Genomic DNA, 11,040 nt, shown 5'->3' with positions numbered 1-11,040 from the left:
AATTTAGGATTAAAAAACCTCTGGGAAGGTTATGAGGGAGAGAGAAATACAATTTAAGAGAGTTTTGGTTTGGGGTTTTTCTTTCTAACTGAAATAATTGTGGCAAAAGTTAAAAGTGGTAAAGCTGAGTTGGGAGTATAGGGATGTCAAATATATTGTTTTTCTTTTGTTTTTATTTGAACCATTTCTAATCATAAAACATAAATATGAAAAGAAGTCTGTTGGTTTAGAAACCTGAATGGCTGACAGCTGGCAAATAAAGTTGGCAGAATTAAGACAGAAATAAAGAGGAGAATTCAACAAAAAAGGATATAAAAATTGTGTGCAGTGTATGAAGATAGTTATGTTCTGTTTATCTGTAGTTCGAATAATGTGCCAGGTTATTGGCTTTGCCATGTCAACTTCCTTGAACCCTAACTTTGCACACTGCTATACAGTTATATTAATATGAGTATAGCCCTTGAGGGCAAAGGTTATAGCATCAGATAATCTACATTCAAGCCCCAGTTCCACCACTTCACTAGCTTTACTAAGATTTCTCAACTCTACCACTTAATTTGCAAAGTGTGCATGAAGATCTAACATAAGATTGTGTGATGAATAAGATAATGCATGTAAAGTACTTAGTGTAGTACCTGACACTTGATAACTGTTATCAATATAAGCAGCCAAGACTTCCCTTGTGGTCACAAGCTAAGGCTCCATGCTCCCAATGAAGGGGTCTCAGGTTCAATCCCCGGTCAGGGAACTAGATCCCACATGCCACAAGTTAAGTGCTCAGATGCCTCAACTAAGACCCAGGGCAGCCAAATAAATAAATTTTTAAGCTGCCATCATTTTTTGACCACTGCATTAATTTGCTGTGTGTGTGTGTGTGTGTGTGTGCACACTCAGTCGTTCAGTCATGTCTGACTCTTTGTGACTCCATGGACTGTAGCCCACCAGGCTCCTCTGTCTATGGAATTCTCCAGGCAAGAACACTGGAGTTGGTTGCCATTTCCTCCTCCGGGAAATCTTCCAGACAGAGATCAAACCCTCGTCTCTTGCGTGTCCTGCACTGTAGGTAGATTCTTTAGCTCTAGAGCCACGTGTGTTAGTTTGTTAGGGCTGCCATAACAAAGCACCGCAGATTGGGTGGCTTAAACAACAGAGATGCATTCTCACAGTTCCGGAGGCTGGAAGGTCAAGCTCACGGTGTCAGCAGGGTACTCTGTCCTGAGGCCTCTCCCCGTGGCTTGCAGATGGCACCTGCTCGCTGTGCCCTCACGTGGCCTGCCCTCTGTGTGCTTCCCTGCTGTCCCTTCTACTTAAAAGGACACCAGTCATATCAGACTAGGGCCTGGTCATAATGGCCTCATGTTAACTACTCCCCTCTTTAAAGACCTTCTCCCAAAAGCTACATTCTGAGGTACTGCAGGTTGGGACTTCGACATATGAATTAGGGGCAGGGGGACAAAATTCAGCTTGTAACAACCAGTTACTCTTTGCTATCTATTAAGCGTCATGCACAAGGCCAGAAGCTTCTTTCTTCTGAACTGGACCCAGGTGTGTTTTTAACTTTACTTCATAAATCTTTATACTCTTTAAGTCAGCTCCGGTAGTAGTTTACCTACCCTTATTTATTTTTTCCAAAACAGAAACAGGGTTCTTTTTTCCTAATTATTTCATAGATATAATGTATGTTCATTACAAAATACCCAGACAGTGCAAAATGTATAAAGATAAAAGGAAACCTACCCACAGTCCCACTACAAAGAAGTAATCACTGTTTCCAATTTTGTATATGGACAGAATTTTTTTTTTCTTTTTCTATTTACACATTATTTCTTTCTAAGTCAGTTTACATATACAAGTTTGTTATTTTCCAACATTGGGATTATACTCTGGCTATCCTCAATTTTTCACTTAAAATATTTTAGACTTTCTTCATGTCAAGAAGCATAAATCTATATCATAACAACATAATATTCTACATAATATTTTATAATAATATATAGTAGTTCATGGAGACTGTTTTCCAGCACTAACTGACAAATGTTTTTGCTATTTTAAAAAAAAATGTTCAGTGAGCATCTTTGTTAAAGCATTTTTTCCCTGACCATTTTTTATATACTTTCTTAGATTTAAAAAAATCATTTAAAATGTTAGATTTGTTGATACATATTTCCTGATTTCCTTCCAGAAACACGCTCCAATTATACTCTTTCTAAGTGCCTAACAGGTTAATATAATTGCCAAGAAACGTGCTGATTTTGCATCAATCCTTTCCTACCCCCCTGCTTTCCCCAACTATAACCATGCTTTTGAGAAGCCCTGTAATATTAATCGAACCAATATAACATGGCCCTTTCCCCTCAGAGTGAAAGGCTTAAACAGATGATACAATTTGCAAGAAACACATGGAAACATATATCCAAGTGCTAAATTATATGTAGTACAGATGCTAAGCACCCTGGGAGGCTCAACTTATTTTCTTCTGCTTTTAATCCCCAAACAGGGTTGAACTGAAACAGATCCATGAGTTGTAATGTGTTTGATATAAGGTACTAAAGTAATACCTAATCTGGCTCAACTCTGAAGAAACTGATGCAAAAATAGCCACTACCAACCACTCTCTACCTACACCTGGTACTATGATTACTTTAACTACTAAACACCAGTCGCGTTGATTTTCATTATTTTTCTCTTAAGGGTCACTTCTGAACTTGTTTTCTACTTGTTCTCTCTCACTCAAATGCTGCTCCCCTGGGTCACCACCCAATGACTTCTTTTCACTATTCAGGTTTCAGTGTCATTCATCTTACTCATGACATCCTCAGAAACCCCAGTACATACTTTCTTTTCATCATAATATATACCATGGGCAAGAATTATCTGGCTTGTTTTATGCTTGTTTCATATTGGTCTCTACATACTAGGATGTGAACTCAATAAATGCAGTGATCTTGGCTGTTTCATCCATCACTGTATAAAAGCCCGTACTTCTTATCTTTGAATGATGGTTTTCACATTTTAACATCAAGTAGTATACTACACAGTGTCATTTAGACTGCAATCAGATATAAATGGCATTGCCTGCACGTGCTCATACTTGGTCATATCTGCTTATATTGTCATCTCTTCATTAGAGCTGGTGTACTGTTGAAAACTACTTGCATGGAGTTAAACGCCATGTAAAATATCTTTGAAAATTACGTTACAATTTAGCATTGAATTGAATATACACAAAGCCATAGAACAGAGCACCAGAAACAGAACATATGTTTGATGTTAGTGAAACAAATAATAATAGCAAGAGAAATAATCACATTTTCATGTTTTTCTTTCAAACGAAAATAAGTGCATTATGGGGACTATGAAATGAAGGTCTATCCAAGAAGTTTAAACTGGGTCACATTTTGTTACTAAGACATATACAAAATCTGTGTCCATTACCTACCAAGCAAAAGATTTAAAAACCAAAAACATTTATGCACCTAATTGTAGACTTTCACAATAAATAAAAATAAATGCTGGAACTTCAAATAAAAGTAGACAAATCTACAACTACAATCAGATATAATTGATAGAAAAAATAGAATACTAGTAAAGATATACAATTGACCAAACATTCAAAGTGAAAGTGAAAGTCGCTCAGGCATGTCCAACACTTTGGGACCTCATGGACTGTCCATGGAATTCTCCAGACCAGAATACTGGAGCCTTTCCCTTCTCCCGGGGATCTTCCCAAACCAAGGATCGAACCCAGGTCTCCCGCGTTGCAGGCAGATTCTTTACCAACTGAGCCACAAGGGAAGCCTTGATCCTTCAATGTCAGCTCTTCCTATCATTGTGAAGCAGAATTCACCATCATTCAAAAATCAATGCAATTCATCTTACTAACATACTAAGAAAAACCTATATACATCTTAGTAGATATGGAAAATACATATGACAAAATCCAACATTAATTTGTGATTTTAAAAAAATACTCTCAGCAAACTACAAATAGAAGAGAACTTTTTCAACCAGTAAAAGCATCTACATAAAATTTACAGCAACCATAAAAAATAATGGTAAGAGACTGGATATTTCCCCCCAAAGAACAGGATAAGACAAGGATGTCCATGTTCATCATTTCTAGTCAGCACTGGGCAATAAGGCAAGGAGAACAAATAAAGGGCATCAAGTCCAGAATGAAAGAGGTAAAGCAGTCTTTATTCACAGAAGACAGGAGTGTCTATGTAAAAAACACGATAGAATGTGCAGTACAGCAACTGGAACTAGGAGGTGGATTTACAAAAGTTTCAGGATATAAGACCAACATACAAAAGACAATCGTATTTCTTTTACCAGCAGCAAACTACTGAAAGTTGAAATATTTAAATGTATCACAAAAGTATCAAAAATATTAAATGATTAGGGAAAAACTGGATAAAGTATGTGTAATATCTGAACACAGAAAACTAAAACACATTGTTGAGAGAAACAGAAGACCTAAATAAAGTGATAAATCATCCTTATGAGTCAGGAGATTCAATATTGTTGAAATGCCCATTCTCCCCAAACCAATCACATAATATCATAGTCAAAATTCAAGCAGACTTTTTCTGTAGAAATTGACAAACTGATTCTAACCCTTATGCGGAAATACAAAGGACCTCAAATATCCAAAACTACTTTGAAAAAGAATAAAGTTGGAGGATCAGCATTACTATTATAGAGCTATGGCAACCAAGGATGAGTTACTGCAAAAAAATTAACAAATAGAACAATATAACAGAATAACAAGTCCAGAAATCAGATTCAAACATATATAAACAACTGATTTTCCACAAATTCACAAAGACAATTCAGCAAGAAAGAATACTTTTAAACAGATGGTGGTGCAACAACTGGATATCCATAAACAAAGGCAAAAAATTGATCTATACTCACATCATATAGAAAAATTGACTCAGTGTGGGTCATGGATATTGTAAAAATTGAAAATCATACATTTCTAGAAGAAATCATAGCAGAAAATAGTCTTAACTTGGACTAGGGGAAAATGTCTAAGACATAACACACAAAAAAAAGGTCCATTAAAAAAATAAATTTATAAACTGGACATTGTATTAGTTAGCATTCTCCAGAGAAACAGAACCAATAAGCTGTATATGCTGGTGGTAAAGAACCTGTTTGCCAGTGCAGGAGACATAAGAGACACAGGTTCGATCCCTAGGCTGGGAAGATCCCCTGGAGGAGGGCATGGCAATCCACTCCAGTATTCTTGCCTGGAGAATCCCCATGGACAGAGAAGCCTGGTAGGCTACAGTCCATAGGGTCACAAAGAGTCACACATATATGTATATATAGAGAAAGAAACTTACTGTAAGGAATTGACTCATGCAATTATGAAGGCTAAGAGGCCTTAAGATGGGCAGTTAGCAAGTTGGAGAATGAGGATGTATAGTTTTCATCTAAGTCCAAAGGACTGAGAACCAAGAGAGCTGATGGTATAAGTTCCATTCCAAACGCCAACAGGCTTGAGAGTAAAGAGCCAATGTTTCTCTTCAAGTCCAATACAGAAAAGACTGAAAAGCGAAAGTTGCTCACTCATGTTCAATTCAATCCCATGGACTATACAGTCCATGGAATTCTCCAGGCCAGAATACTGGAGTGCTTAGCCTTTCCCTTCTCCAGGGGATCTTCCCAACCCAGGGATCCCACATTGCAGGCAGATTCTTTACCAGCTGAGCCACAAGGGAAGCCCAAGTATACTGGAGTGGGTAGCCTATCCCTTCTCCAGCAGATCTTCCCAACCCAGGAATTGAACCAGGGTCTCCTGCATTGCAGGTGGATTCTTTACCAACTGAGCTATCAGGGAAACTGAAAAGACTGAACATCCCAGTTCAAAGCAGTCAGGAAGGAGGAGTTTCCTCTCAATAGATTAGGGAATTGTCATTTTTGTTCCATTCAGGCTTTCAGTGGATTGGTTGAGGGCCATCCGAATTAGAGAGGACAATTGGCTTTGGTTAGTCTACTAATTCAGATGTTAATCTCATCTAAATACAACCTCACAGACACACCCATAATAATGTTTGTCCAAATATTTGGACACTACATAGTCCAGTGAAGATGACCCATCAAATTAACCATCACAGACTTCACCAAAATTTTACACTACTCCTTGAAAGAAACTCTTAAGACAATGAAAAGAAGAAAAAGACTTAAAGAAAACATTTACAAAGCATATACCTGATAAGGGTCTCATATTCAGAATATATAAGAACTCTTGAAGTTTATCAGTAAGACATCAAACAACTCAGTTTTTTAAAATGTGTAAAAAAATGGAACAGATGGTTTACAGAGAAGATGTATGAATAGCAAACAAGTATATGTTGAAACAATTCAACGTCATTAGTCATTAGGAAAAGGCAAATTAAAACCACAACTAGATACCACTACAAATCTATTTAAAGGGTTTTTTTTTTTTTTATGACCATACCAAGTATTGGGAAAGATGAGGAGGAACTTAAACTTTCAAACATTGATAATAGGAAAGTCATATGGTAGAATCACTTTGGAAACAACTGGGCATTTTCTTTAAAAGTTAAACCTACCGTATGATCCACCCATTCCTCTCCTATGTATTTACCTAAGAGAAGGAGTGCATATGTCCATATAATGACTTGTGTACAAATATTCATAACAGATATGTTTATAATAGTCAAAACCTGGAAACAACCCAATGGCTCATCACTGGGTGAAGGAATGAATAAATGGTATTCATACAAAGGACGGCTACTCAGCAATAGAAAGAAATGAATAATTATCAAAACATTAATTAATAAATACCACAATTAATAAGCACCACAAATAAAATAAACACAGCAAACATCAGTGAATCCCAAAATAACTGAAAGAACTCAGACCAAAAATAGAAAGTACTATATACTACAAGCAATGTACAGTTACAGAAAATATTAAAGTAATCTATATCACTAAAAATTCAGTGGTTGCCTAAGAACACGGCTGGGGCAGAGCGAGCTTGAGAGATGGGGATTACAAAGGGATATGGTGAAACTTTGGGGATATAATGGATGTGCTCATGATCTTCACTGTAGTGCTGACTTCATGGGTGTAGCATACATCAAAATTTATGATATACCTTAGGTAATGTGTAGTTTATTGTATTTATTTATACTTCAATAATGGATTCTCAGGTGGTGCTAGAGGTAAAGAAGGCAGCACCTGCCTGCCAGTGCTGGAGATGTAAGAGGCATGGGTTTGATCCCTGGGTCAGGAAGATCCCCTGAAGGAAAGCATGACAGCCCATTCCAGTGTTCTTGCCTGGAGAATCTCATGGACAGAGGAGCCTGGTGGGCTGCAGTTCATAGAGTCACAAAAGGGTTGGACATGACTGAAGCCACTTAGTACGCATGCATACTTCAATAAAACTACCCAAAAAAGCCTGCATCCCTAACATAACAATATTTTAAAGAGAGCAAATAAGAGCAAAAAAGAGAGTATAGGTTAGTTCCCCCAAATTAATATTTTATAAGGAGAAAAATAAAGCAATAAAAAAGCTTACCTCCAGAGATGTAAATAATATCTCATACAAAACATCCTCACTGTATCACTGTGTATGATACATATTTCTCTATTTAAAAATAAAGATCGTGGGGTTTCCCTGGTGGTCCAGTGGTTAAGAATCCACCTTGCAATGCAGGGGACACCAGTTCAATCCCTGATCCAGAGGATCCCACATGCCACAGTGGCAACTAAGCCTGTGCACCACAACTGTGGAAGCCCTTGTGCCTAGAGCCCACCCATGCTCTGCAATGAGAAGCCACTGCAACTCGAGAGTAGCCCCTGCCTGCCACACTAGAGAAAAGCCCATGCATAGAAATGAAGACCCAACACACCCAAAACTACAAAGAAATTGAATTTTCTTAAAAAATGAGTATAAAAATAATGATCCTGTTCATAAGTTAGCAAAAGAGTTTCTAATTTCTGATTTGTTTTAATGAAAATATCTTTAAAGTTATAAAACTAAAATCACATTGAATATATATTTGATTTTATAAAAAGGGAAGAATCTGAAATAGTACATGGAGGTACCCAAATATGTTTACCAGTAAACTTCTTCAAAAAATTAAGAAAACACATAATCATATAAATTTTATGTGAAGTATATAAATTTTAAAACGAGAAAAATAATAGTATATATTCCATATAATTCCATCCCAAAGGCACCTAATCTTTGTTTAAAAGCAAAACTAGGAAGACAGATATCAAAATGTATATCATTGAAATCATAAGCACTATACATTTTGTGTTGATTTTTTTTTTAGTATTGAATCAGTCATGGGGATGATGACTATACAGCATGATGACTATAGCTAATGCTATATCAAACATCTGAAAGTTGCTAAGGAAGTAGACCTTAAAAGCTCTCATCACGAGGAAAAACAATTAACCAAGTGTGCTGATGGATGTTAACTACACTTAGTACAGTGATCATTTCACAATATATACAAATACCAAATTATTATGTTGGACACCTGAAACTAATATGTCAGTTTATCTCAATTTTTAAAAATACTGAGTAGGGTATTTCTTAAGTCACAATAGAAACTCTACAATAAATTAGCTATTTTAGATTGTTTAATTTCAGATGGTTTTTATTAAACACTAGGTGTGAGGCTATTGTTCTTTGACTTCTTTAAAGCTTTGACTGCTCTTTATATAATAAGGATTGAAGGACACAGGCATGATCTTAATTCCACATTCTGTATTCCCCTCACCATTCAGTAGGACTAAAGAATGCTTCCAGTATTTTCTCTGCAATTTGAAGTCTTTCTGGGTTTAGTGTAAATAGTTGTAGGTCAGCATTTCAGCAACTTTTCTATAAAACACAAAATAGAATACGTCCAAATGCTGTATTTTTCAGCACTATTAAGTCCCAGTGTTATTAAGCTCAAACTTGAACTAGCCCTGTAGGGTAAATTGCAAGAAACACACTCATAAATTCTCTGTGAATTCAGTAGCATTCACTTGGACCGTGTGCATGCTTCTTGAATATTTTCAACAGGCTTGTTTTTGCTTTGGATTTTTCCAATATACATATACTTACTTCTAAATGTTATGTACATGCAAGCCTACCCATAATATACACTAAAAATACCAGGGGTGGGGGAGATCTTTTTAAAACATGAAACAAAGATGAAATTAGCCATGTTTTTAAAAATAATTTATTTGATGTATTATCGGAACAAGTACCCTTCTTATAGTCAATAAAAAATGTATCACTACGATTCAAAGGTCTGGCTCTTGGTGGAACTTATTTCAACACCAAGTTTTAGCTGCCATGGCATCCGGTCCCATCACTTCATGGGAAATAGATGGGGAAACAGTGGAAACAGTGTCAGACTTTATTTTTGGGGGCTCCAAAATCACTGCAGATGGTGATTGCAGCCATGAAATTAAAAGACGCTTACTGCTTGGAAGAAAAGTTATGACCAACCTAGATAGCATATTCAAAAGCAGAGACATTACTTTGCCAACTAAGGTCCGTCTAGTCAAGGCTATGGTTTTTCCAGTGGTCATGTATGGATGTGAGAGTTGGACTGTGAAGAAGGCTGAGCACGGAAGAACTGATGCTTTTGAACTGTGGTGTTGGAGAAGACTCTTGAGAGTCCCTTGGACTGCAAGGAGATCCAACCAATCCATTCTGAAGGAGATCAACCCTGGGATTTCTTTGGAAGGAATGATGCTAAAGCTAAAACTCCAGTACTTTGGCCACCTCATGAGAAGAGTTGACTCACTGGAAAAGACTCTGATGCTGGGAGGCATTGGGGGCAGGAGGAGAAGGGGACAACCGAGGATGAGATGGCTGGATGGCATCACTGACTCGATGGACGTGAGTCTGAGTGAACTCCGGGGAGTTGGTGATGGACAGGGAGGCCTGGCGTGCTGCGATTCATGGGGTCGCAAAGAGTCGAACATGACTGAGCGACTGAACTGAACTGAACTGATTCACTAAATAAGCTACCTCCCACAACACAGAGATCTCTAAAAGGGGGAGAAAACACATCACCAGCTTGCTAAATAAGTCATGATGTTCATTTACTAATCACACAGAGTTCACCTCATGTCTCAGGTGTATCATTTTTAAATACCTTGCTAAGGGGATTATTTCATACCTGTGAATCATATATCATGTAGTTTCCTAGAAATTTTCTTTTTTTTTTAGTTTACTTTTTCTTTGACTTGATTTTCTTATTGTTTCTGACCTCACTAAGTATTCCAACCGGCTTACAGGGGAAATAGAAGAAATGAGGCTCTATCATTTTCTACTGTTTGCTTTTTTTATTTTTGCATTATTGATATAACTTAAAATTCATGATTTCTTTACAGTAATCACGTTTAACAGCATTGCTGCTGCTGCTAAGTCGCTTCAGTCATGTCCGACTCTGTGCGACCCCATAGACGGCAGCCCACCAGGCTCCCCCGTCCCTGGGATTCTCCAGGCAAGAACACTGCAGTGGGTTGCCATTGCCTTCTCCAATGCATGAAAGTGAAAAGTGAAAGTGAAGTAGCTCAGTCGTGTCCGACTCTTAGCGACTCCATGGGCTGCAGCCTACCAGGCTCCTCCATCCATGGGATTTTCCAGGCAAGAGTACTGGAGTGGGGTGCCATTGCCTTCATTACTCAGGTATAATTGACATATAGTAAATTGCATATATTTAAACATGTACAATTTGATTAGTTTTGACATATGTATACATTCCAGAAGCCATCATCACAGTGTATTGATTATGCAACTTTATATTAAGTCTTGAAAACAGGTAGGATAAGTCTTGCAACTTTATTTATCAAAACAGTTTTGGCTATTCTAAGTTCATTGCATTTCCATGTGAATTTTAGAATCAGTTTATTTCAAAACACAAAGACTGCTGAGGGTTTGGGCTGTGACTGCCTTGGATCTATTAGATAAAGTGGGAATAATTTACACATTAATTTTGAGTCTTTGTTACTAGATTTCTGTCTATTCTCCTATCAAGTATTGAGAGA

Source organism: Ovis canadensis, chromosome 14 (genome assembly GCF_042477335.2).
Source record: "Ovis canadensis isolate MfBH-ARS-UI-01 breed Bighorn chromosome 14, ARS-UI_OviCan_v2, whole genome shotgun sequence".
Lineage (NCBI taxonomy): Eukaryota > Metazoa > Chordata > Mammalia > Artiodactyla > Bovidae > Ovis > Ovis canadensis.
This window is presented reverse-complemented; position numbering follows the sequence as displayed.